We start from the raw sequence: 24,362 nt of genomic DNA, 5'->3' as shown, positions 1-24,362 counted from the left end.
GCTGACGTTAAAGGACAGACAGGCAGCATCCAGGGGTGGCTGGAGGGGTCTCTAACAGCAGAGCTTGACTCCTGGAAAAAACAGAAGTAGTTTCCATGCTGGACTTTCCAATGACTGCCAGCTACAGTGGTCTGTGTCAGTGGTAGCAAGGGAAGGCAGCACGAATGCCCTTGTGACATTGTGAAAAACAAGGCTGTGGAATTTTTGTCTGCGCTGTGGGCCAGGCAGCCCTGCACCTGGGCAGCTGGGGACGGACTGGCTGGGTGACAGCACTGCCGACAGGACCTGGGATACAACAAAGATTATTGTCTAGAAATGCATCCTTCTGCAAGGGTGGCCAGCAGCACGCTGGGCTCCACTGGGCAGGGACACCAGCAGATTGAGGGAGATGTTAGTTCCCCACCTTGCCACCTGGCAAGACCACAGTTGGAGTGTTCTGTCCAGGGCTCTCCAGGACAAGAGGGACATGGACATACTGGGATGAATCCTGAAAAGGATCACTGAGATGATTAGGGGATTAGATGCAATCCTGGTGTGTAAGGAGAAGCTGAGAGAGATGGGATTGTTTATACTGCAGAAGAGAAAATTCAAGGATTATTATCAATGTGTGCAAATATCTGAGCAGGGACAGTAAACGAGATGGAGCCAGACTCTGCTAAGTGGTTTCCAGTGAAAGAACAAGAGGGAATTGGCACAAACTGAAGTATGAGAAATCCCACTTGAACATAGGCAAAACTTTTTAACTGTGAGGATGCCGAACACAGGCACATGTTGCTGAGAGAGCGTGCAAAGTTTCTACCCTTGCAGATGTTTGAAACGTGGCAGGACATCATCTGCAAGAACCTGCTCTAGGTGCCTTCTTTGAGCAGAGAGATTGGACCACATGGTCTCCAAAGGTCCCTGCCAACCTCAGCCATATGTCTTGTTCTGTAAAATTTAAAAAAGAAAAAGGCAGTGGGAGAGGAGATTTCCCTTGCTCTCTGGATCCTAAAGACTGAAACAGGTAAGAGTTTGATTGTTTTTCCTTTTTTTTTGTCTTTTAATATTGAATTGAGTTATGTGAAACATGAATAAGGATGGGAAGGGCACTGATAAACATAATACTTCTATTATTACTCAGTCAAAAGGATTGCAAACCTGAGATGGGGATTTTTTTTCCTGGCCTGTAAATCCATTGCGAAAAACCTTGTGTTTTGGCTGGCTGCCTTTTTCAGCAGGGAGATTAGCAGTAAGTTTATTTGTCATCTTCCACAGGTATAGGTCACCTTCACCACTGAAGTGGTATGTGTGGACTTGTTCACTGCAACCTTTTAAAAATTAATTTTAACTATGTATTTTGACTGCTACAGAAATGAAAATGAAGTTTTAAACTGTAGGTCTGAACATGGATTCAGAACATCTAACAATACAGAGTGCAGTCATTTGCTTCTGCAGTTCAGTGTCCAATTGGATGCTCCGTGAGGTTAACCAGAACATAGCAATAAGCCTCTCATTGTTAAACTGTACAGTGTAAGATCCTTATTCAAAGAAAATCTCAGCTTCAGGCTTTGGGTAACTATTAATCCTCTTTGTAGCTTTTCTGTAAATACTGTGTAGCTAGTAAATACACAGGACCAACTTTGGAGAATGTTTGTCTTTCAGGAAATATCCTGAAACGTGTATATATGATCTATAATATGTGTGTTCTATCAATAATATGATCTAATTAGGAAATGCATTGGACAAGTCCTGGTGTTAATCCCCATTCCTTAGTCAAAATGTCAGTGAAAGAAAGTGTCTTGTTCAATAATCTGTCTTTGCATCTCAGAGCTTGCTGTGGGCTAATATTGTCTACTTATGAAACCATGCTTTCTGTACTCTTGTCAGCTGTAAAACGTTGGCCCATATTAGGCAGCATTGCAGTAGAAGTTGAAGTGTTCCCATGTCAATGCAAGAGGAAGCATATGCTTCATTTCTGGGTTGTGCACACTTGTGTTTCATAAAGCCAATCTTCTGAAGATTTTGATTTCTTTTTGTATGTGAACTTTGCTTTGGGATGCATGATGAGCCAGCTGATTGCTTATGAGCTGGGGTTGGTGGGCAACCAACATAGTGATTCAGTGGGTGTCTGCTACATACAGGGAGAAGAAGTAGATGAGGTCTTCTGACTAAAAAACATAATAATGGAATGTAGAAGAAGTAGAAGGAGGGTCAGGTCATTCCTCCAAACCTTGGAGGAACAAAGACACTGTCTAGGTATGTAGGAAATCAATGAGGAAAGTGAAAGCCCACCTGAAGTTGGCCCATTTCACATTAATTTAAACAAACCATAGAATGAAATAACTTTTAAATTTGAAAAGCTGAAAATGTTACTGAAATTCACTGTCTGGAGGACTTTTCTGTGTTTTCATCTATAGAGAACTATAGAAGGAAAATTCAAAAGAGGAAAGCTGGAACTTAGCTTTTCCCTTGGGTGGAAAGAAGGTGAAAATGGCTTTTGCCTGATTGTCCCTAAGTTGCTTCTGAAACTAAAATAATTTAAGAGTTTGTTTAGGCATAAAGTTGATTGTCCATGTCTGAAACAAAGTTGAAAATATTTGCAAGTCAAGAAGCTCAAATTAAAATTTGTGGGAATTACAAAACTAATTAAGGATATTCTTAAACAAATTCTTATACGGATGTTAGGCTGATAGACTATTTTGGAGTACATCTGTTAGACTCAGGCACTAAAAATGTTTAGACTCTCTGATATGGTATCTCTTGGATTTTTTCAAAAGTACTTGAAATTAGTAGGATTATTCCCCAGAATCAGAGCATTCCTCAGCTCTTCTCTTCCCTCTTCGCTATATGTGTAAATGCACTTGTAACTCCTTTCCCAAGAAGCTTGGAAATGTTCAGGTGTATTACTAAACAAGGCCAGTGGAAGTAAATAATCACAGCTTGGGTAAGAATAAAGTTTCTATAAAATACCTGTTGCTGAATGTTTCATTCCACTTTTCAAAGTACATTATTCCTCTTGAAGCCAAGAGGATTAGGGTAAAGCTGGAAGGTAATTTTCTCTTACTTTTATAGAAGATAAAAAAAATTAGAATTATCTCTTGCTTGCAGCTGTAAAGGAATTTTTGTAAGTATTAAACCATATACACCTTTTGAAGGCTGGTGCAATGTGAACTATACCTATTTATAGTTAAAGTGCCTCAGGTCTGTATTTTAAACATGTAGTTCTAATCTTAGAGTATCACCAAACTGTAGATTTACTTTGAGTTGTGGCTTGGTTTGGATATGAGAATCAGGCTGTAGATCTAGAGTTGATGACAGTATGTTTTGTAGCTGGCTGTCTGTTTTGCATGGCAGGGACTTTTGTACTGTTCTGGCATTTTATGTTCTTGTTTAGTGGGAAGACCAGCATGAACAGCTCTAACGTGGAGCACTGCAGTAAAATGATAGCACAAAGGCCTTCCTGTTTGTCAACAAGTCCACTAGATGTCCCTCCAGCTCTTTATGATGATAACACGTGGCTGATTTATTCAGACTAAATGGCTCTAAGCTAAAGAGCACTGCATTTTACATCCCATATCTTGCATATGTAGCACTTCTTGGGTTCCTACAGCAATTATGAATACAACATAAAACAAATTTCAGAAGGTGATGGTAGGTACCTTCCTTCTTTATGTGTACATGTGAGATTTTAATCTGTCAAAATGTTTTTGTTCCATTCAAATGGAAGGCAAATGCACTCTAACTGTATGGATAGTGGAGAGATATTACGCTGGGGTGAAAAAATGAATGCATTTTTAGGTTATGCCTAGATTTTTATGGGGAAAAAAGGACAGTTTAGCTCAGTCTCGACTTTTCTACTCTCCAGGTGAAGACCAGTCTGCGATGTAATCTAACATAGCAGTTTAGTTAGGTGGCCCTATCAGCCATTCAGTCTTACTCTGAAAGTGGTCAGCTCAGAAGCCTCAGAAAAGTTAAGATACTTTTTCATTGTATCCTGAAATGTGAAGATTAATCTCCTCTGAAATGGTGTTAGCTCTGTTCTAGATTTTCTGCTGCCGCCTCTGAATTTGTAATCTTTTCAAGCATGCTGATGTCCTGATGCTTGTGACATCTGGAAATGCAGTTCCAGAGTTTGTGTAAATATCACGTGAGATTATATTCTATTTTTATTGAATATCCTTACTTCTGTGGTTTGATGCAGAGAAAATGAATCTTTTTCTTTGTATTTTTTTAATCCCATAGTCTCTTATTCACCTGCTTTCTTAGGAAAATGATCCTCATATTTTTATGATTTCTACCAATACCCTTGCTCTTTCTCATCATATTTTCCTTGATTTTTCTCCCTCAATTTCTTTTTGTTATGTTTTCCATGGTGAGGTGACTGGTGTAGCATGATTTTCTTTAGATGACAAAACCACAGGAGATGTTGGCAAATGAATATATTAGAAATATTAGTTGTTGGCAAAAAAAAACAGGTAAGATACAGAAAAAATAACTTTTCATGTAACTTCGTCTGCAGCACTACTCATATACTGATTGCACAGACTGATAGTTATTTTTAATAGAGATAAAATTGTGTTGAAGGTAAGGGCTAGTACTTTATAATTAGGAGATGCTTCTGTTATTAAATTTAATGTGACCATTCCATTATCTTTTGCTTGCTGTACATTTTACCTCTCAAAGCACATCCCCTGTACAGTAGCATAGCAGTTGTAGCTAGTTAATAGAGAGTGAGTGGTATATAGAAACCTTTGCTAAGTGCCAGGGATCTAAATAGTGTAGGAAAGATTTTTCCATTTTAATTTTCTGTTGTGGGTTTATGCTATAATCTGGGACAAGAGGTGCTTGGTTATTTGATGCAACTAACACAAAGGAGACCTCAGACCAAAACCCTGTGGTGATTCAGAGCTATATGAACACTTCTATTTAGAATCAGAGCAATAGTTCATCAGATTCTCTTGGTTCCTTCTGCTCCAGCTGTGATCAGCATAGCCCAGTTATGTAATTTAAAATTATTGATCTTAAGATGTGGGTGAGACATGGTGGAAGGAATGATTGTCTCTGCATGGATATGACAAATGCCTTCAACATATCCAGCAATGACAGTGAGTTGTAGTGAGGATGGCGGGAAAGAGAGTATGCAAGGAGGCTGTGCAGATTTACTTTGGTAAACCAGACCTCTGGACTCTGAATCAGCTCTGGCACAGAAGTGACTACTTCAAGCCCTTATAAAAAAAATGGGCTAACTTATATCCATAACAGAAAATGGTAAAAGTATTAAAATAAATGATTAGGTTTTATTTTTTTCTGTAGGGGATTTAACCCAAATCATGTAAGACATTTTTCTCTGATCATGGCCACATAGCAAGTTGAAAAAACCACAAGTTAATTCATTGTGAGAAAAATACTCCCAGTTACATGTAAAAACCTCCAACCTCAAACCACTACCAACAAGATTATTTCTATGCTTTTAGGAATCCTTGATTAAGAAGTGGTGAAACTAGTGTTATTGTCCTGGATGAGCCTATGTTCATATGCAGACTGGGTTGCTATGGAGTTTCTTAAGGCCCATTAATAATAAGGGATCTGGTGATCCCCATATCCCCATGACACCTCCTTCTTGGTCCTTCTACACTGCTTTGATCCTTTGCACCTGCTGCTTTAATTACTGTTCCTGTGGTATTGCCTGTCACAGAGAGGAAGGAATTAAAACCACATTTACCCCTTTCTCCTCTGTTTAACATTTCTTCCAACCTTCCTCTCCTCTTTCCTCATATGATAATGGGAAAGCAAACAAGGAAAGTAAGATTAGGGAGGTCAATGAGAAATTCCTTTTAAAAAAGATAAATTCTCAACCCTTAACTTATTTACCATGTCACAAAGATGAGAGGGGCCATTGAGGTTTATTTTTATTCTTCGTTCTCCCATCACTTTTTGTTTGTTGATTCTCAGGAGAAAAAAATACGTGACTGAAAGTGAGCCTAAACCTCTCCTCACTGCTCTTGGAGAGCTTGTCAACCTGAGTTTTTAATGATACATTTCTTATCTTAAGTAAACTATCAGAAAAAGGAATCTACAGTTTGACTTGTCACAGCTTGCATGTGACAAGTAAGGGTTTATAGTATAGTTGGTGACACCACTAATAAGTTACCTGCTTTAGGAAGAACCTTAGTGCAATAAAATGTGCCAGTTTCTTAAAAATAACTGCAAGAAAAAATTCTCTACTCTTCTCAGGCCTGAATTAACCCTTTTCACAGTAGGATCTGTACACATTAATGTATAATTGCTGCAGGCAGTCCTGGGCACCAAACACATACCTTGACTGTGTCTAACCACATTGGGGTAAGTTGTAGGTGGCCCCCCTTCTCTCATCTTCCATAGGCAGAAAATCTAGGCAGGGAAGGAGGTAGCTGTAAAATGTTCCCAGAGCTCCCCCAGGGCAGAAGATTGGGTCAGCAGGGTTAAGGGTGATTCTGACGCTCTCTTCTGAAATTTAGGAAAAACGTGCCAATAGGTTTACTTCTAATAAAATACATATTGACCTTTTCTCTTTTGCACCCTGTTCTACCATGTATGTTTTATACTAATGAGAGTTTAAATTGTAGGTATGGGGCATCTCCTAAGAGGGACCAGTAGTTATGCCCCTTGTAAAGTGATGAAAATGTCAGTACCAATTAAGTAGGAACAGATTACCTTTACCCTAATTTCATTAGATCAAAAACCAGCTCTTCACAATTTTATCTATGAATGTGGTGTTAGCAGAAGCTTTATTACTCTGGTTATTAATGGGCATAAAAGATGTTTATTGAAAGATGTAGTTCATTGAACACTCTCTGAACTGAGTTTCTCAGAAGTCAAAGATTTGTATTCTGTGCTGAATGTCATGGAAAACACTTTCCATTTTAGTCATTGTATTTACTATGTGCTGCATCTTGAATCTATCATCATGCTGTTCTTCCTGCCTAATGTTTTCATCCTTTTTCTCTGTACATTAGGTTATTTTGATCCAGGCTTTTATTTTCTTTCAGTTGGATAATTAATAGAGCTGACTTCACTCCTTTTACGCCCATGCTGAATTTGCCTCATTTCTATTTTGCTTTTCAATTCATACGTCAGCAGAGATCTCTAGTTACAATAGCTTCATTTGTCCTGGAAGCTCTGCGTCATGGGGCCAAATTTATACCTGGTGTATTTTCCATTGACACAGAAATTACACCAAGAATGAATCATCTTTATTTTTATGTTCATCTGGTCTTATTTTTTTCCTCAGACACTGTTAATTTGTATCAATCATGTAACACTTGTAGTCATTTGAATTATATGAAATCATATTATGTTGTTCTGGGCACTTGGCAAAGACACCAACAATGAAATAAAGTTATGAAAGTCACAGATCCAGGCTAGACCTGTTTCTTTGACATAATGTACATAGTACTCGAGATAAGTAGTAAATCTTATTGCAGTCTATTTTTCACTGTCTTGAGAAAAAGAAATGTAAAATGGGAGAACAGATTTTAGAGATAATCTTGCATTTTTGAGTACAAAAGCTGCAGATATCTCTGACTGCCATACAGAACAAAAAGATGGCTAGCAGTCAAGTAAATTTAAAGAGACGCCCACTTAAAAAATATACAGAACAACCATTTTGTGATCTGGTATGGGTGCTTAATATGGAAGTAAACAATGGAGCTTTTCATTGTTTGTTACTCATGCTAGGAAACTAAACATAAAAATAAGTAAAAATATGACCAAAGTTGGAATTTATTTAAATCTAGTGATTCCCTCCTCAAACGCTTGTCAGCAATCCTAAGAAACAAGCATAAGAAATTTTCATTTTTTTCCTCAGTTCAGTGCTTTGTTCCTAAGTAGCTGATGAAGAAATAGGCTACCTCTGCATCTCTTGGCTGCAGTACATTCAGTGAGTCTGTGGGGATGGTCCCTGCACCACTGACATAGCAGGAGGAGCTGTGAGAAGGCAGAAGAATTTCTGAAGCTGTTTCACTGATTTTCTCTGAGCTGAGAAGCAGCACAACCTGGTCAGTTTTTGCATATTCCTTGCCAGCTGGCTAATATACCAGCACATGGTTCGGGGTACTGGGGTGTGAGACCCTTCCCTGCCCGGCCCATCCTCAGACAGTGAAGGCAAAAGAATTCTGGAAGGTAATCTGGATTTTATCTGGATCATCATGATGGCTGACACTGTTGTCTCCCAACACACTGAGGTTGAATTTCAACCCTCCATGAGGAGTTTTGACTTTGGTTCCTTGCAGGGAGCACTCTGCAAAGTAAAAACAAGTTGTAGAATGCAATAGTTTGATTGATGAAAGAGGAAATCTTCACATGTTAATAAAATATATTCTGAAAGTCTTCCTTCTCATATCTGTTCCTCAGTGATGCATATTGGATAGCACTCAACTGTTTCTTGTGAAGTCTATTTAGATTTGGGCTTAATAGGTGGGGGAGGCTCTATTTACAGAACAAGAAACTGTGGGATCTCTGGAGCCTGCTTTATGCATTTTAAACTCATTCTGAGGCTGTCTCTGCCTTAGTCCTGTAGCAGAGCTGTGAGTTGAGGAGAAGGAATGAGCCATTACTTCTGTCTTCTGCACTCCAGCATTGTGATGGGTTGGAAAACTACTCTTTTGGCTTTAGCATTGAAGTGAAGCTGATTAGGGCAGGATAAATATTCATGTGGATACTGTAGTGTGGCAGTAGGTTTTTGAAAAAAGTGAGTGATGCAATGGGTCCCAAACCATGAGGCACAAAGTAAGAAAGAGATGCAAGGAGAACTGGAGGGGTGTCAAGCTGAGAGTCTTTTTAAATGTGTGTCTTCTGTTTCTTTCACACTTATTTTCACAGAAGTAAAACTTGTGATTTCTAATCCTTGCATGCTCTCTTTTTTAAAGCTATAAACAAAACCAGAAAAATAGGTTGGTGTTTTATTTTAGTTGTCAAAACTCTCAGCAAATTTAATCCTAAATTCACCAAAACATGGTATCCAAAAGAAAAATACAAGCTTTGACAACTGTATTTTTGCAAATTTGTAGTAAAAGCAAGAAGTGACAAACATAATTCACTAAAGAGCCAGACAGAAAAATTACTCTTTTCTTACTTCTTCCTATCCAGTCATTTTGGACTATAATTTTTGAAGATGTGAGAAACCCATACTCAGTTCTCTTGCTATTCAAGGGGATTCAAACCCATATCTCACAACAGAGATCACCAACCAGTACTGCGTTTGTTACTCAAGAGTGGATTTCTCTCAAGTACTTTCAACTATTGTTCAGCATTGGGCAGAATACTAAACTCTTTGTGGAGAAAGGATAGGAACTTTTTTGTCTTGCTTATTTTTCTGACTTTACCCTGATGGATATTTCATGTAAAGTTGTCCTACTGCAATAGGAGTGATTGAAAACAACAAAGTATAAAGTGGTTTAGACTCTCCCTGGGATGTGAGACATGAATTTAACTGATTCTAGGAAGCAGAGGGATCCTGTATCCTTCCATATAAGCTTGACTGCAGATATCCTGTATCTTTCAGATACTTTAAAGCTGCACTATTAGTGTATGTCATATAAGGAAGAGGTGCTTAGTATTTATTTCCTTGAATCTGCATCCTCTTGTTTTTCAAGTACAAGAGCCCAAATTCTTTCCTTGTGTCCTTCTAGGTTGTCCACCTGTGAGAGACCTAGAGTGAAAGATGTAAAACCTCACTGTGAAAGATGTAAGACTAGTTACTGAAGCCTTTAGGGAACAGACACAAGTGCCCATCACAACCTCGTGCTATCAACCAAACAGGAGTAAACAAGGAGTTTTAAAACACTATCTCTCTCAGCCTTAACAGGTCCTGCAGGCATGTCAGCAGCACCTCCATGTCAGAGACTGATGAAAGATCAAGTAAAGTTGGCAGGAATACTTACCAGTTTGAATGATAAGTAATTACAATGGAGAGAAGAAAAAAAAGAAAAAGCAAAACCTCAAAACTACAAAGACTAATGGGGGCATTTGTACATTAATGTGACTTGCAGTTATTTATCTCCCAGTATGTGATCTTGAGCAAATTCAGACCAAGTACTGTCTTTGTTCACTGATTTAATAGCGACAAACCTTCCTTAAAAGGAAAGACGCATTTACTTTTATCATCTTATCAACTTCATGTGAAACAGAATCTGGCAGTCAAAAACAGCCTTGTGTCTCAAGGTGCTCTACAAAGTAGGAGCTCTGTGAAGACTTACTGTGCGTTGACATATAGGTAAATGGAATGGGCAGGTGTGTTTGACAATAACTTTTACACAGTGTTTTGTCTAAAAGTCTGGAAGAGCTGTCCAGCTGTGTTGCATAATCTTGTTACATTTTTTTAATGTCAAAAAGTCAGTCTGACAGAAGTAGGATGTGATGAAAAGAAGCAGCTCTTACACGTTTAAGTGGACCTCCAGCTTATCAGGCTTTTGCTAAACAATGGTAACTTTGATTATAGGCAGATGGTTTCCTTGTGGTGGTACTCTCATCTTTGTGTGGGAGTGACATGGGAATGACATTTTCAATATGAATTAATGTATAAAAAGCTGTTAATTGGTTGATTAAAGATTTATGTCTTGCATAAAACTGCCAGTGTTTTCAACTTATTGACGCAATGATTGCAGTTCCCAAGTGCAAGTATTCCTCCACATCAGCTCAGATAAATGTTATTTAGCTGTTTAAATTTTTAAAACTCAATTTTAGTTCAAAAAATGCAGACATCATGAAAGATAATGCTTGTTTTTAAACAACTGAAAAGGCAGGAGAGGACTGAGAGAAGTTATTCTCAGACTTAATTTGAAGTGGCTTGCTGATTAGGGCAGTGCATTTAATTTCATAGTAATATCTTTTTTCTTCTTGCAGGTTTGGGAACAACGTACCCATATTTGGAACAACATGCCCATGATAAAAATTTCTTGCCTCTCACTTTCAAAGAGAGATCCAAGGCACAGCGTGAACAAATGTGAATTTCATATTTGGAGAAGCATGATAAACATTTCAAAATTTAGCCCAAATATAATCAAATATACTTCTTGTTAGAAAGAGAGCCTATAATTAATCTACTGAAGCTTTTTACCATGGATGATCACAGTTGTTTTCATTTCTTTTAGGAGCATATCATTGGAACTATGTGGCATTTTAAACTATGGATAAAACCTCATGCTTTGTGTTTCACTTTGAGAAGACAGATTTATTGCCAGATTTAAGAGTGTGCCTTTTCAGAGGCATGTGTTTGTACAGAATACAGATTCTTTTATGAAAAAGTAGGGACCTATGTTCTTTCAAATTTGGACTCCAAAGACAGCATTTAGCTGTATATCCTGAGCAACATGAATCCTGGCTTTCTTGGTTCTCTGATTAGGTGTAAGCATGTCAGAGTTTTCTCAGAAGTTTTGAAACTTCTGTCTATGCCACTTAATTCTTAAATCTCTGTGGACTTCCTTTAAGTAAGGCACAGCTTTCACTGTGGCTAAATATCAGCAGTGACCTTGCAGCAGAGTGCTGCATTACCTGGCACTTTTTGTGATCAGCCTAAAGAGACTAACTCAAACTATGACCCTGAGACTTTTGCTAAGTGACCTGGGGCCTCCCAGCACAGAGGGGATGATGGTATAGTTTAGGGTTTTTTCAGTCTTTTCTTTCCCTGAGTGATCTGTGTTACTGGTCTAGGAAACGTGTTTTGCTTATCATGTCTGCCACCAGTCATGACTTCACCGCACCTTATTTTCCATTTCTAGTGCTGCAGTTGTTATCTGGACTTAGTGGCTTTGCTAGGCTTGTGATTAGTGGCTTAGCTAGTGGCTTGTGATTCAGTTACATTCCCACTGATGCTCAGAGGTGATTAAGCTATTCTCTTCCAAAGTACACAGCCAACTGATGATAGTTGCTTATACTGTGATTTTACCCAGCACTTGTTCCATGCAAAAGCAGCTCTGCAAATGGCAAAACCTCATGTTCTTTTAGACAAGGAGAACAACAGATTTGTACTGTTAGGGCCCTCCTTGATCTCTTCTGGACTTACAAATAATGAATTCCATTCTTCATGGAAAAACCGTTTTGATAGCAGGGTTGGGGTGTGCTACTCACTTTGTTGTAGTCCCAGGTTTGATTTTGAGGATAGTCATTTGGGAAAGCAAAACATCTGATGAATGCCTTGAATCCAGTTTTCCTGCTTTGGGTATGTACGGTAAGACCATAGCTCACTCAGCAACATATGTCAAACAATCAAGTGGACTTCTGAGCCACAGTTGGCAAACATATGCCATCTTATTAGAAACAATTTGAGATGCTGAGCTTCAGGTGAGCATCTCTTCTTCTCCAATATAGAGAGAAATTTTAATTCTGAGGCTGTTGCAATGTCATGCTCCATTTTTAAGGATAATTGACTTGCTCTTTTCTGTTTGCTTATGGGAATGATAGAGATTCCACACAGCATATATGTTGTGCTGGAGGAAGATCCCTCTAATTTTGGGAGAGGTGGTATCGTATTTATTAGCTTTTTCTACTCACTTATGTAGATATTGTCCTCATTATTTATATTCCATGTTTTTCTGTAGTGCTGCAGGACATATATTTTCAAGTGGTCTGAGATTTACCCTTACCAGCAGTCAACTATTTCCCTGCCCTGAAGAATGGTGTACCCATCTATGCTTTATCAGAGTAAACGAGTGCTCTTTTCATGACATAAATTGTCCATTAGGAGAAATGTGTAATCGTTTTTTCCTACAGAGAAATGTAATCCAAGTCACAACCCTGGTGAAAGTAAATGTTTTTCTCCAGCCTGGCATCTTAATCTATGCATTCAGACTCTAATTACATGAACCATTATCTCTCAGGTAATAGTATATCATAAGGGCAGAATGAGGGTTGCTGGATATTCAGTTATGATTTAACTCACAGGTTGTGACTTCTTGCAAAATATGAACTGGCTTCAGGTTCCTGGGAGCTGGTGCTGTTGTGGACCTGTGTTCAAAGGTGCTCTGATTCCACGGAAGATAGCAGGGGACATACCATACTTCGTGTTGTGTTGCAGTTTCAGGGGAGTTTTTGTTACAGGCATTCCAATGATATTCTTATTCAGAGCACGTATCTAATTTCAAGCAATCTCTGCTAGTCTAGTGCCATTAGACATATTGTTTGCACAGTTGAGAGAATTTTGAGGAGTGTTGAAAGTAAGAAGTGGGTTCACTTTTGTCTTTAAATTGCCAGGGAAACACAACCATGCAATCGCTTTTTCCTGTGACATTGCCATCCTCAGCCAGCTTTGTTGAAAGTATATAACTTCAACATGTGAAGTACTGATGACTTAAGTTATTCTCTATTACATTTACAGTGAATAAGCGATCACTGTTTGTTGTAGGCACCTTGCCTACAATAGCTGCCATCGGCTGGGCTTTCGGAGCCGCCCCCAGCCTAGGACACCAGCTAGCGCGCTCGGGGTACAGGGGCGAGCACCTCCGAGACCGCGTGGATGGTTCCCGCCGAGGGAGCGCAGCTCCTGGAGAGGCACGGGCACCGCACGATGGACACAGCAGAGACAGTAAAGAGTCACGAGAGGAGGTCTCCCAGAGATCTCTTTAATAATAACGAGTCCTACAGCAACCAGAGATCCGGGAGGGAGCCCCACGGACGCAGCCGCGACAGGTGGTTTTCAGGCAGGGAAAACAGGGTGGGGAAAGGGTCAGGGGCCAATAGGGAGCAACGATAGGGGAGGATACTATAGCGGGGAGCAAATAAAAATTATGGAGGGGTGGGTAGCAACATATCAACAAATCATTAACTGAGGAACACCGAAACTTTCTAGAAAGCAGGGAGGGCACAACAAACTTTAAACCAATGGCAACTCATAAAACTTTAGAACTTCTCGGGAGGAGGGCTCGGGGCTAGACCTCGGTGCTGCTCTCGGACTCCTCCCATGAGGAGGAGTCCAGGTCTTCTGGCAAGGGTTGCACGTGACTGACCACTACCATTGGGGTCTGCCCCTCCGCAACTGTTTATGTGTTATGGCAACTGAAATAATTCAGTGTACATTGCATTGCAATCATTGAAGTCAAATGGAGTTTTGTATCTACCCGAGGAGTAGCAGCACCTTCAGCAAGGCAGAAGATTTGGATGTAGGACTTGAAATATCCCAGGAGAAGGGGAAAAGGAAACACTGAGGAGGTCATGAGGAAGGAGCATCAGCATTCAGTAGACATTTGAAAAGTGTATGCCCCATCTTTGTAAGCTGAGGAGTCTGACTGTTCCTACTCTGACTAGCAGGACTTGGGCAAATAGCTCTAGGCAGCTGTTTGGGAATGCTCCATCAAGCAAGGCAACTGAGCAAACATGCTCAAGAGGAATTTTAACTTCTGAATTGGCAATGAGTGATTCAGAAAAATCAGTAAGTCCTCTTACTGACAGTGAGAATAAACTCAATTTCTGTCTTCTTTCTATTGTATTTGTTTAAGCTTTTAATCTTTTTGCCAGTAGCCATATTCTCTGCAATATGCTGAATGCAGGGTTTTGTTTTTATTTCAGCACCTCTCAGGACTTGAGTAAGTGTTCCAAGGACTAGTCTCATTGATACTGTCTCCAGAAAAACACTCTCTTTCTGCTACGCGTTTCCTTAATCTCTTGTAGAGGACATTGTGAAGAAATTTTTAACCAACTATATCTTCTGTTTGCATTTAGCTTTTGTCTAATTTTATTATTTCTTTGTCATAGGAATTGCATTAACTCTATGAGTTAAGACCCTATTGTCTCAAGAGGAAGGATCATCTTCCAGGGCAAGAATAGCACTGTGGAACCAGTGGAAATACTGAATGTTCTGTTTACAATGCTGTTCCTGTATTTGCAAGGCACATTCTGTCTTTCAATGAGGTACAGTTTTCAAAGGTACCGTTTTAAACCAGCTAACTGAGAATTTCACTGTCATGGTTTCACAAAGGAATTGGGAACTGGTCATCTGCAAAGCAACCATAACATACGTATATTTTTAGCAAGTTCAGTCCTCTCTCTAAATGCCAAAAATTAAATCATTTTTGCAGGGCATTGGGAAACTCAGCTGCTTTTCTAGATCATTGTTATTTCTTATCTTTTCTTTGGCCATCAAAAAGTGTAAGAAATCATACTGCATCCCCTAGAAAAAGCTTTTTGTAGGGCATAAAAATGCAAAACCAGCCTACAGGATCCTCTTTATTTTCAGCTTTCTTTGAGGCTGACTCATGATTTAGCTTTTTGTTTTTCCTCAATGGATGACATCCACACAGAGCAAGCCCTCTAAGGAATCTTATTACACTCGCTTTGAATAATCTGACCTGCACAAGCTTGTTATACAAGGCTTCATACAGAGCAAGAATTTTCTGTCCTGAAAACCCCTAAGCAGTCAAGAAGCCAGAATGAATGTAATAACTTCTGTTCTGAAGCGTCAAGAGAACAGGTTTGAGTAAAATTATGCTTTTGAATGCACAGTCTTGTTCCAGCTGACCCATGATGCAGCTTGCTATCCACAGCATTTGTGTTCCGTAACAATATTAGAATATGCTGGGACTTCTGTGGCCTCACTTCCTATGGTAAATCATAAAATCATTTAGGTCGGAAAAGACCTCTAAATGATCAAGTCTCAGTTGTTAATCAAGCACTGCCAAGTTTACCACTAACCTGTGTCCTTAAGTTCCACATCTACATGTTTTAAACACCTCCAGGGATGGTGAATCAATAATTTCCTTGGGCAGGCTGTTCCAGTGCTTGACAACCCTTTTGGCAAAAATTTTTCAAAGTACCTCACACTGAAACCCTCAGTCATCTGAACTACTATAAACACCAGGTATTTATACATAGAGAAGGATACAGTGGCACCTCTCTTATCACAGAAGAGGTCTGCTTCATTGCACAGAATAATTAGTGTTACTGTGGATGCTTTTATGGATAAATCAGGTGCAAGTTCAATGTTGAAGCCAGAATCCTGTGAGTCACTAATAAATAGCTGACACTTGCTTGAATGTATGGGCGCTGCATATGTTTTATTTCAGTTCTACAAACCTTCTCTCATTTCACTGCAAAAGGCTAATTGCCAGCTCTTATGTATTTCTCTTTGCCTGTGTATCTTCTCAGTTATTCGTGTTGTGCTTATTTCAAATGGAGGCTTCTGCCTGTATTTCAAACTGAGGCTTCTACCTGTATATCAACTCTTAATAAAAGGAATGTATAATTGCTGAAAGGAGTCTTTTGGCATAGTGGCTATTTAATATAATTATCATTTAATGAGGAAGCAATCATTAAAAGTAAGTCAAACCTTTGATCATAGTTAAAATCTTCTTTCATGAACTTGAAATTAAAAATATTTATGTGGATCCCTTTATAAATCACCTGTGTTGTTTGTAGGTATTTTAGGTAACGGGCCTGGATCAACTGCTGCTCCAGCTGCTGTGCATCCAGTGTTTTCAAAACCAGGGGGATTCCTAAAACAATTTCTGAAACAAGTAGTAGGTGGCAAAACTGTTTTCCTTAATAAATGTGTAACTTCCCACCTGCAATATCTGAGTATGTGATAAAACAGCAGGTCAGATTTAAAGATACATTATTTGCATAATTGAAAGAGATAGCATTGATTGATGAAGTCCACCTGATATATAAATCAACTTTTGTTGATTTATTTATTTTTAAAAGATATTTTCTTTTTACCAGTTATGGACCTTTCAAGTCGCTTTCAAGGAAAATTTTAAGTACAAACACAAAGATATGCCACTTCCAAGTCTCCAAGATCTGTTGGCTTGCATAAGTGCACCAAAGATTTTCTGGAAAAAAAGTGTTTACAGCTGTGATTATATATTAATTTAAGGAACAACCAAAAATCAGACTCATCATTGATTCACTAAAATTGGTGTTACACTTTATATTGGATTTCGGGATTTTAATGGTCTGCTTTCCTGACTATTTTTTTCTTAAGTTGATGTGTCCATGAAGCAAGACGCTTCTAGCCAATGAACATAGCTTTTTGGATGATAATAATGAATTGAGTGATTTTTGAAGGAAAGAACAGAGTCTGTGAAAGAGTAAAACCACTTCTTTATAAGCTAAACCACCTGTAGGTCAGAATGTCAAACCTGAAGTACTTGAAAGCACACTTTTTCCTTCTCCTTTAATATAGCATTGAGATGTGCTTAGTCTGTTATTCCTTATGCTTTGTATTGATGATATTTTATGAAGTCATTCTAGTGTTCCATAGGAATGTAAGATTATGGATTATTTCATATCTATTAAGTTTAGAAGAATGAAGCTAAACAAATGAGATGATTTTGTGAAATGTCTTGACACTAGTTTCTCCAAATGCTTTAAGATGAACTGTAGGTTTAGTCTGCACAGATTCCATCCTGGGGTAAATAAATGCTCCTAATAGAGAATCTCTGTGCCTGCTTCTCAGAATTATGTATATTTGCTGGGAAATTTTTAGACTAGTGATGATATGTTGACTAAAAAGGATTACTGTTTTATGTTGTAAAGAGAAAATTATTTGAAAAATCAAATATAAATTTGGCTTGCAAATCACTTACTGGATCCAACTTACCAGTGAGTAGTCACTGTTTCCTATTGTTTGTGCATTTTTATCTTAGTTTACAGTCAATGATTTAAAATTTATATCAATATTAATGTCTTCTTCTCTCCTAACATGCTATTTTAGGGAAAGACAATAAAATAATATAGTACATTTTATGTCACATTGTTCACTAAATTTTGAACAAAAGGGCAGTATTTTTATTTAAAATTGACCATTCCTGAAACAAACCAGTCCTTTTTTCTTCAAATGATTTTTATATAGACAAACTTTCAAGCTCTAAATGTCTGGATTCATATCTATGTTTTCCCATTGAATACAAGTAATAATTTTAAAGATTTTCTTCACATTTATAGTATTACCAAGGCATATGCTCATCCTTTCTGAATGTTAATTGGTGGCAGGGTTCAATTTTTCTGTCATCACGTGGGATTTGTCAAGGACAGACTGTAAAAACTAAGAGCTGGGAGACTGCAAAACATGTGTCTTAGCTACGAAAACATTGTCTTCAATCACAGCAGGCTTTCTAGAGTATTAGAAAAAATCCTGTTATTAGGAAACTCCAATATTTTTAGTAATTTGAAACAGTGATACTCTTGCTACAAATGTGTATGGTGCAATGTTGCTGAATGTGCTAACAGTCAACCCAACTCCCCTCTCTCCCTTCCCCCCACCTTTTTCTTTTTTCCCTCCCCAGTCCTAAAGGTTTAAGTCTGTACTTTACAAGACTTGGGTAATGTTTCTGAAAGTTCATGGAGCATTTCACAGATGGGTAATGCACTTGCAAATGGAGCTTTGATGGGCTGGGTACTACTGTTATTCAAAAGGACTGGAAAGTCCCAAAACCTGGCTCCTGTCTGCATTTTCCTGCCACCAGAAGGAAAACAGCTGAGACAGGAGAGAGCTTCTGTTGTCTCCAACCCCTTAAGAGAGGAATCTTTTGAACAAGAAAGAAATACATGAATTTGCTTGTTTCTCTGTGAAGAACAGTGAGGTGAATGAAGGGGCCCAGAACCTGAGGAAAGTCAGCTCCCATATTCTCATGCAAGAATTAATTTCAGATTAACATGTTGTTACTTCCTTTCTTTCTTCTTTCTTACAGTTGCAGATCTGAAAAGTGAGAATTGAGAACTCTCTTGGACCTACAGATCTCCCCAGATAGCAGAAGCAGGAAAGCCTGAGAAGTAGCAGTGTCAGGCATTCCTGCCCAGGGCCAGTAGAGCAGCATGGGGCAGCCCCATCCTTGATTAGCACAACCACTGCTATAGGAAGAAGAGGGAGCATGCTGGGGGACGCAAAGGCAGATGTGGGGCTTGGGAAGAAAGTAGGGCTGGGGATCAGAAGACAAACTCTTGTATTCCATTTAGTAAAGCTTACATTCATTAACAAGTTTAACCTCTAAGTGGAAAGGTTTCTGGTGAATGCCTTTGGATTAGGCAATAATGAAATACTATTCCAGTCTACAAAATACTTGCTCTGAACTATTTCCTATCTGGTTTAAGAGCAGGAAGAAACCTACCCCAAAACCCTCAGTTCTCCATCATCATGTAAAAGCTGGGGGTTTTTTGGCAGCTGCATGGTTTCTGAGGCATTCTGGGAGAGCAGATGTCAACACTGTGGAAGATTTATGTCCATTTAAAAACAAGATCTGTTGGATCAATTATGTGTGCACACATACTATCACTCCAAATCTGCATATATTTCTTTTCCATGAAAAATTCAGGTTCTTGCACAATGCTTCCAATTTCAATGTATCATGTATTGTGGCACTGTATTTTGAAAGTCTGTGGTAGCTGTTATCTGATATTTATACAATGCAAGCTCTGGGCAGCCAGCTATGTGGGACTGACAGCAATTTTTGAGTAATATTTCTCAAGGGAGTTTGAGAAGCTATGTAGTCTTGAAGGGCTGATTCTAGCCTTTTCCCTCCTGTGAGCAGCTCTATACATGCGCCACCCCACCCATTGCCCAAGACACTGTTCCAGCCCCCCTGGGGCCATTATTCCCATCCCAGTGACTGGAGCAGGACTGGTCTCCAGCTCCCCACAGCCCAGCCCTGCTGAGCCAGGCCCACCCATGGCCCTGCATTCCCAGAGAGCTGCCTGATGCCTGGGACTGGGGCTGCTCCTGCTGCCCAGCTCCTGGCTGGGGTGGGACGTGCACTGGCTGCCAGGCCATGCCTGGATGGGTCTCCTGGGGAGCCCTCACCACCCTCAGTGCCTGACCCCCTAGGACCCGTGAGCCTTTGTGGTGCTTGGACAATGTGAATGTTTATTACAACATATTAATTAAAAAAAAAAAAGAAAAAAAATTCCAAGTAGGCTTTTTCTTAACAAACATTTCCCAGAAGATCTTTTCTTCCAATCCAAGGCTCACATTCATAAGACTTTTGTCCTCTGTGGCAAAATGTGTTAAATTCAATAGCACAAAATGTGTTGTGAGTCAGCCACCACACTCTGAATCATCAAAATACTGCTGTATTATTACCAGACATTAAAACTGACATCTTGTTCAAGTCGGAAGAGTAATGCAAGTTTAAGGAATCCTTGTGACTCAGTGGTGTGTGTAGGAAGCACTGTGGTGTTCGGTAATGGGAAGAGCAGCCTGGAATTGATCCTGCCAGTTTTTCTTGGGGAAAACCGCCAGAGACTTGAGCTGTTAAGTCAATGTTGCGTTTTAATGACATTTTTGGCACATGTAATGCTAAAAGTCCCCTGAAGGGAAAATATTGTAAATCCAAATGGTAGTGCGAGAAGTTAGGTTTGTAGGTTGGGAAGGAGGTTGTTGCTTCTTGTGTTTGTTAGGAACTGGGGAGAGGTGCTGCTTCCTGTCCAGGGGGGCTGGCCCTGGGAAGTAGGGCTGGGAGCTGCCACCTGGTACTTCCTGGCACAGGGGCGTTTGCTGTGACTGCTGGCACGGAGCCTGCGCATGGGCAGGGGTGTAAGAGTACTAGATGGAACCACTACCTGGATACTTGTGTCATAAATGAAATGAACCATGAAGAGATATATAGGGGAATATGCAGGCCAGGTGGCTTGTGAGATGTGTGTGTTTCAGTATCGGCCAATACGTCATGAACTCATGACTGGGTACATAAGTGAGAAAGGAAGCAGCTGACAAAATACTGAACATATATTTTTAAAAAATTTTATCCTGAAAATAAAAGTTTACTTCAAAGACTGCTTGTAGGCATCAGTTAGTTAGGGAAAACATATTTTTTAACTTGCCCTATGAGTTTCAGAAGTTGTGTTTCAAAGATTCCTTCAGAGTACTTGAGCTTGGGAAAAATAGCCAAATACACAAGTGAAATATCTATTGCATATATTTAATAACAATGCAGTTACCACTTGAGACTCATGCATACCATAACATTAACTTCTTAATAGGTTTGTGTGCATGTGTGGGCTTTCTCTTCCTGTTGGCTGTGAGAGTAGTTCATTAAATTAGCAGCCTAAAACTGGAGAGTTATTTATGTTATTTATGTATATCTTTGTGCATTGTACAAAGATGTACATTTGTAGCCTATGTAGAATTATCACTTCTTTGTTGGGTTCTCTCTCTGTTATTTAACTTTCCTGCAGGATCCCACTGAAAGGAAACAAAAGCACTTCTGTCCCTCCCAGATCTGGACCCAGAAACAATCCTACTTCTGTTAACTCCTGATTGTGGAACTGGGCCAGCTCAGCTACATTTCTCTGCTTCCAGAGTATGCAACCAAATAGTTCTACTAGAAGTAGGAGAAAGTTAGCCAGTGAAACACAAGAACACTTTAGAGAGATGATTTTATAATCTCAAGTGTATATTTTTCTCCCATAATGTTATACATCATCAAAAGCCAATTTGAATGGTATTCTTTGGGGATAGAAGAAAGGAGCAGATCCAGCCTGCAGTCTTCTGGCAAGCTGAGAATTCCTTGAGGCTTGTTGCCTCACGGCCCTAAGCCTTAGTTTTTGATTGTTTTAGTTTTATGTTTCTCTTTTCATAGTTTCATCATCCATGCAAAAGAGTTGATTGTCAAATTGTTCCTCCTTTCCTAGAGTTCTAAAGATAAAGCATGGAGAGGTTGTTTTGCAAAGAACATCTACATGCATGTTGGCCTCCCTGTAGTGCATTGGGAAGTCTTTCTTTAGACAGGTAGAGAAACTCAAGTGAGAACAAACTGTTTAAGAGTGGGAAAGACTGTGATGGAGCATAGTTGGTCACATTGGTATGGAAGCTTATGAGATTTCAACATTCCAGACAAAATATTTTATGTGGAAGTAGAGTTCAGACACCTTGAGACTACTCTGTGCTGTGACTCAAAGTGGAGTTTGATTTACAGATGGAAATGATTAGGAAATTCCTTTTGAAAGCTCTGTTCTGGTCAAACTGAAAACAGGTATGTGCACATCTAAAGTTCCGGCTTCTGAGCCTGTGTCTGCAGCCTTGTGAACACTCGTGACTTAATGAAGTTGATGAAAACTGCTGACAATTTTTCACCTTAAACAGGTGCTTGAGTCTTTGCAGCTTTGACTCATTTGTGAACTATTGTACCATTTTGAAACTTGCAAAAACATTTGAGACTACAGTATCTTGCAGTCCAGAGTCTCCACCTACATTTTGCTGTGGGAGGCAATCAATGAAAGAACTTTGACATAAAACAATATATAAAGCTGGGAGCAGAACACAGTTTGATCATTAGAGTACTGTTTTTGATGGTTTGTAGAGAAGGAGAAATGCAATTCTAAATGTCATTAAGCTGATGAGTGATCTCCCTCTTTCTCTCACTATTAAACAATGTTGAAATATGCTGAAAGCGCAGTTTAACAAAATTCTAAGCTGCCTACTGAAGATCCCACAGGGCAAAACCTGTAAACATTCAAATGTGATTTCTAAGTTTGCCAAGACAAAACTGCAATCTCTGTGAACGAACTGAGGGCCACATATTTTATAACTTCTATGCAGGAGAAAGGTGGGGAAAATGGACCTTATAGACCATCTCTTCTGGAAAGTAAGAGTGTTCGTAAGAGCTTTGGGAGACATGGCTGTGATGTTGTTCCATGGTGCTGACTGCATTAAAATGATATTTTTTTTTAGTTTATTCTGGCTACGTTTGCTTAATGGTCTATAGAATAAACTCTCTAGTTGTCTTATTTGACCTCGAGATTAACTCAGTTCCTTGAAGCATGGTGCTAATAACACCGGGCTTGATGATGCTTGGGGGTCCCTTCCAACTCAGAATAATCTGTGATCCACTTTAGGTTACCATACTTATATTTTGAAAGAAATCTCTGTCCCGAAGTCTACAGAACAGAGTCTTGGTTTGTGGCCATAGTGATAAATGATGAAGTACTCAAGCAACTTCAGTATCTCTACTGGACTTTTCCACACATGGTTTGTTTATGCAAACAAAAGCTGTGGATGTGACTTCTCTGTTCAAGATACTTGTATGGAAGTGAGAGGGGGAAAAAAAAGAGTGATTAAAGAATTATGTTTCAAAGTATTAGATATTAAGGCCCATACTAATTTAAATTCTGTGAAATATTTTTTTTATAAAATAGTAAGATACTTCTGAATTTTGTCTCTTAAAGTTTACCAAAGATTTTGGCCTTTGCCAAAGTTACCTGGGACACTTTATGGTGCTGTCAGGGACATAAAAATTAGGTGTAAAACCATAATTTCAAAGATTCAATAATTTTTTTTCATGAAGAAGAAGGGACTGAAGTGCTTATATTCCCTAAATTAGGAGCAATCCCATTGTAATAATGAATTCGGTAAAGATCTTTTGCAACAGTTGGTCTGGTATATCCCAGGTGAGATGTTCAGTGAGATTCCCAAATAAAACCTTAAGTTCTTAAATTGAACGACAAATCAATATTTTATTATAAAATAAATATTCAGATTTTTAATAGAGAAAACTCAAATTGGCAATTTAAGGTACTTCACAAGCCCTGTTTATTCCAGTTTTCTCCTGTCCATTGTAAGCTTGTTTGATTGATTTTAATCAGCTCAGTAGTCTTCTTGGTTGCAGCAAACTTTGCACAAGCTTTTTTCACTGTGGGGTGGTGTTTCTTTTTTTAAATTGTTTTCCTTTTTTTGTTTTTCCCTCTGGAGAGGGGAGAGGCTTGTGTGGTGGGTGTTTTCTTTCTTTGTTTTTTTTTCTAAATTTTTAATGTTTGTTTTTTCGTGTGTGTCTGGTTTGTCTTTTTGCTTGCTTGGGTTATTTTTTGTTGTTGCTGAATATTCTTACTATCAATTGCCTTGCTTTTTGCTAGAAGTGGTGGGATTCAGATATGTTAATGCTGTGGTGTTAAGGGTGCATTGGCTTCCTACACTCGAGGAAGTTTCTGTAACCTGCTGTTTTCAGACATACATGACATGGAGTCAAGCAGCTCCTCTGTAGTTCTTTGAATTCAAAATTCTACTGCAGTCCTTTCACTAGCTTGGCAATATATTCAGGACCACTTGCCTGTGTTGTCAGTTGTTAGAGAAGGTGCATAAGGACTTGTTTTGCAATATACAAATATTTTACTATTTTCTAAATGGTCTTTTCCTTCTCTTTTTACCTTTTTTTATGTTCTTTGAAACATATGTTATTTTTAAATGTGAATTTTCTAAAATGCAGGATGAAGGAATGCAGACAAGAAAGGTTCTCAGAATTAGATTTCCCAGTCCTTGACTATTTTGATGCTAGTGTTACTGTGTCTTTTGAAACCAAAGTTTGTCTTACAGGTCTCCTGAAATTGCTTTAGTTTTCTTCCTATTTCAGTTAGTAAGTTAAGCATCCCTACTTGCTCCACCTGTCTCTTATGGTACTCTTCATATACATAATATTTGATAAAAGTGCAAG

The sequence above is a fragment of the Lichenostomus cassidix genome, chromosome 1Aa (assembly GCF_008360975.1).
Source record: "Lichenostomus cassidix isolate B80296 chromosome 1Aa, HeHo_3.0, whole genome shotgun sequence".
Taxonomy (NCBI): Eukaryota; Metazoa; Chordata; class Aves; order Passeriformes; family Meliphagidae; genus Lichenostomus; species Lichenostomus cassidix.
The sequence above is the reverse complement of the archived record's forward strand: the minus strand, read 5'-3'. Positions refer to the sequence as shown.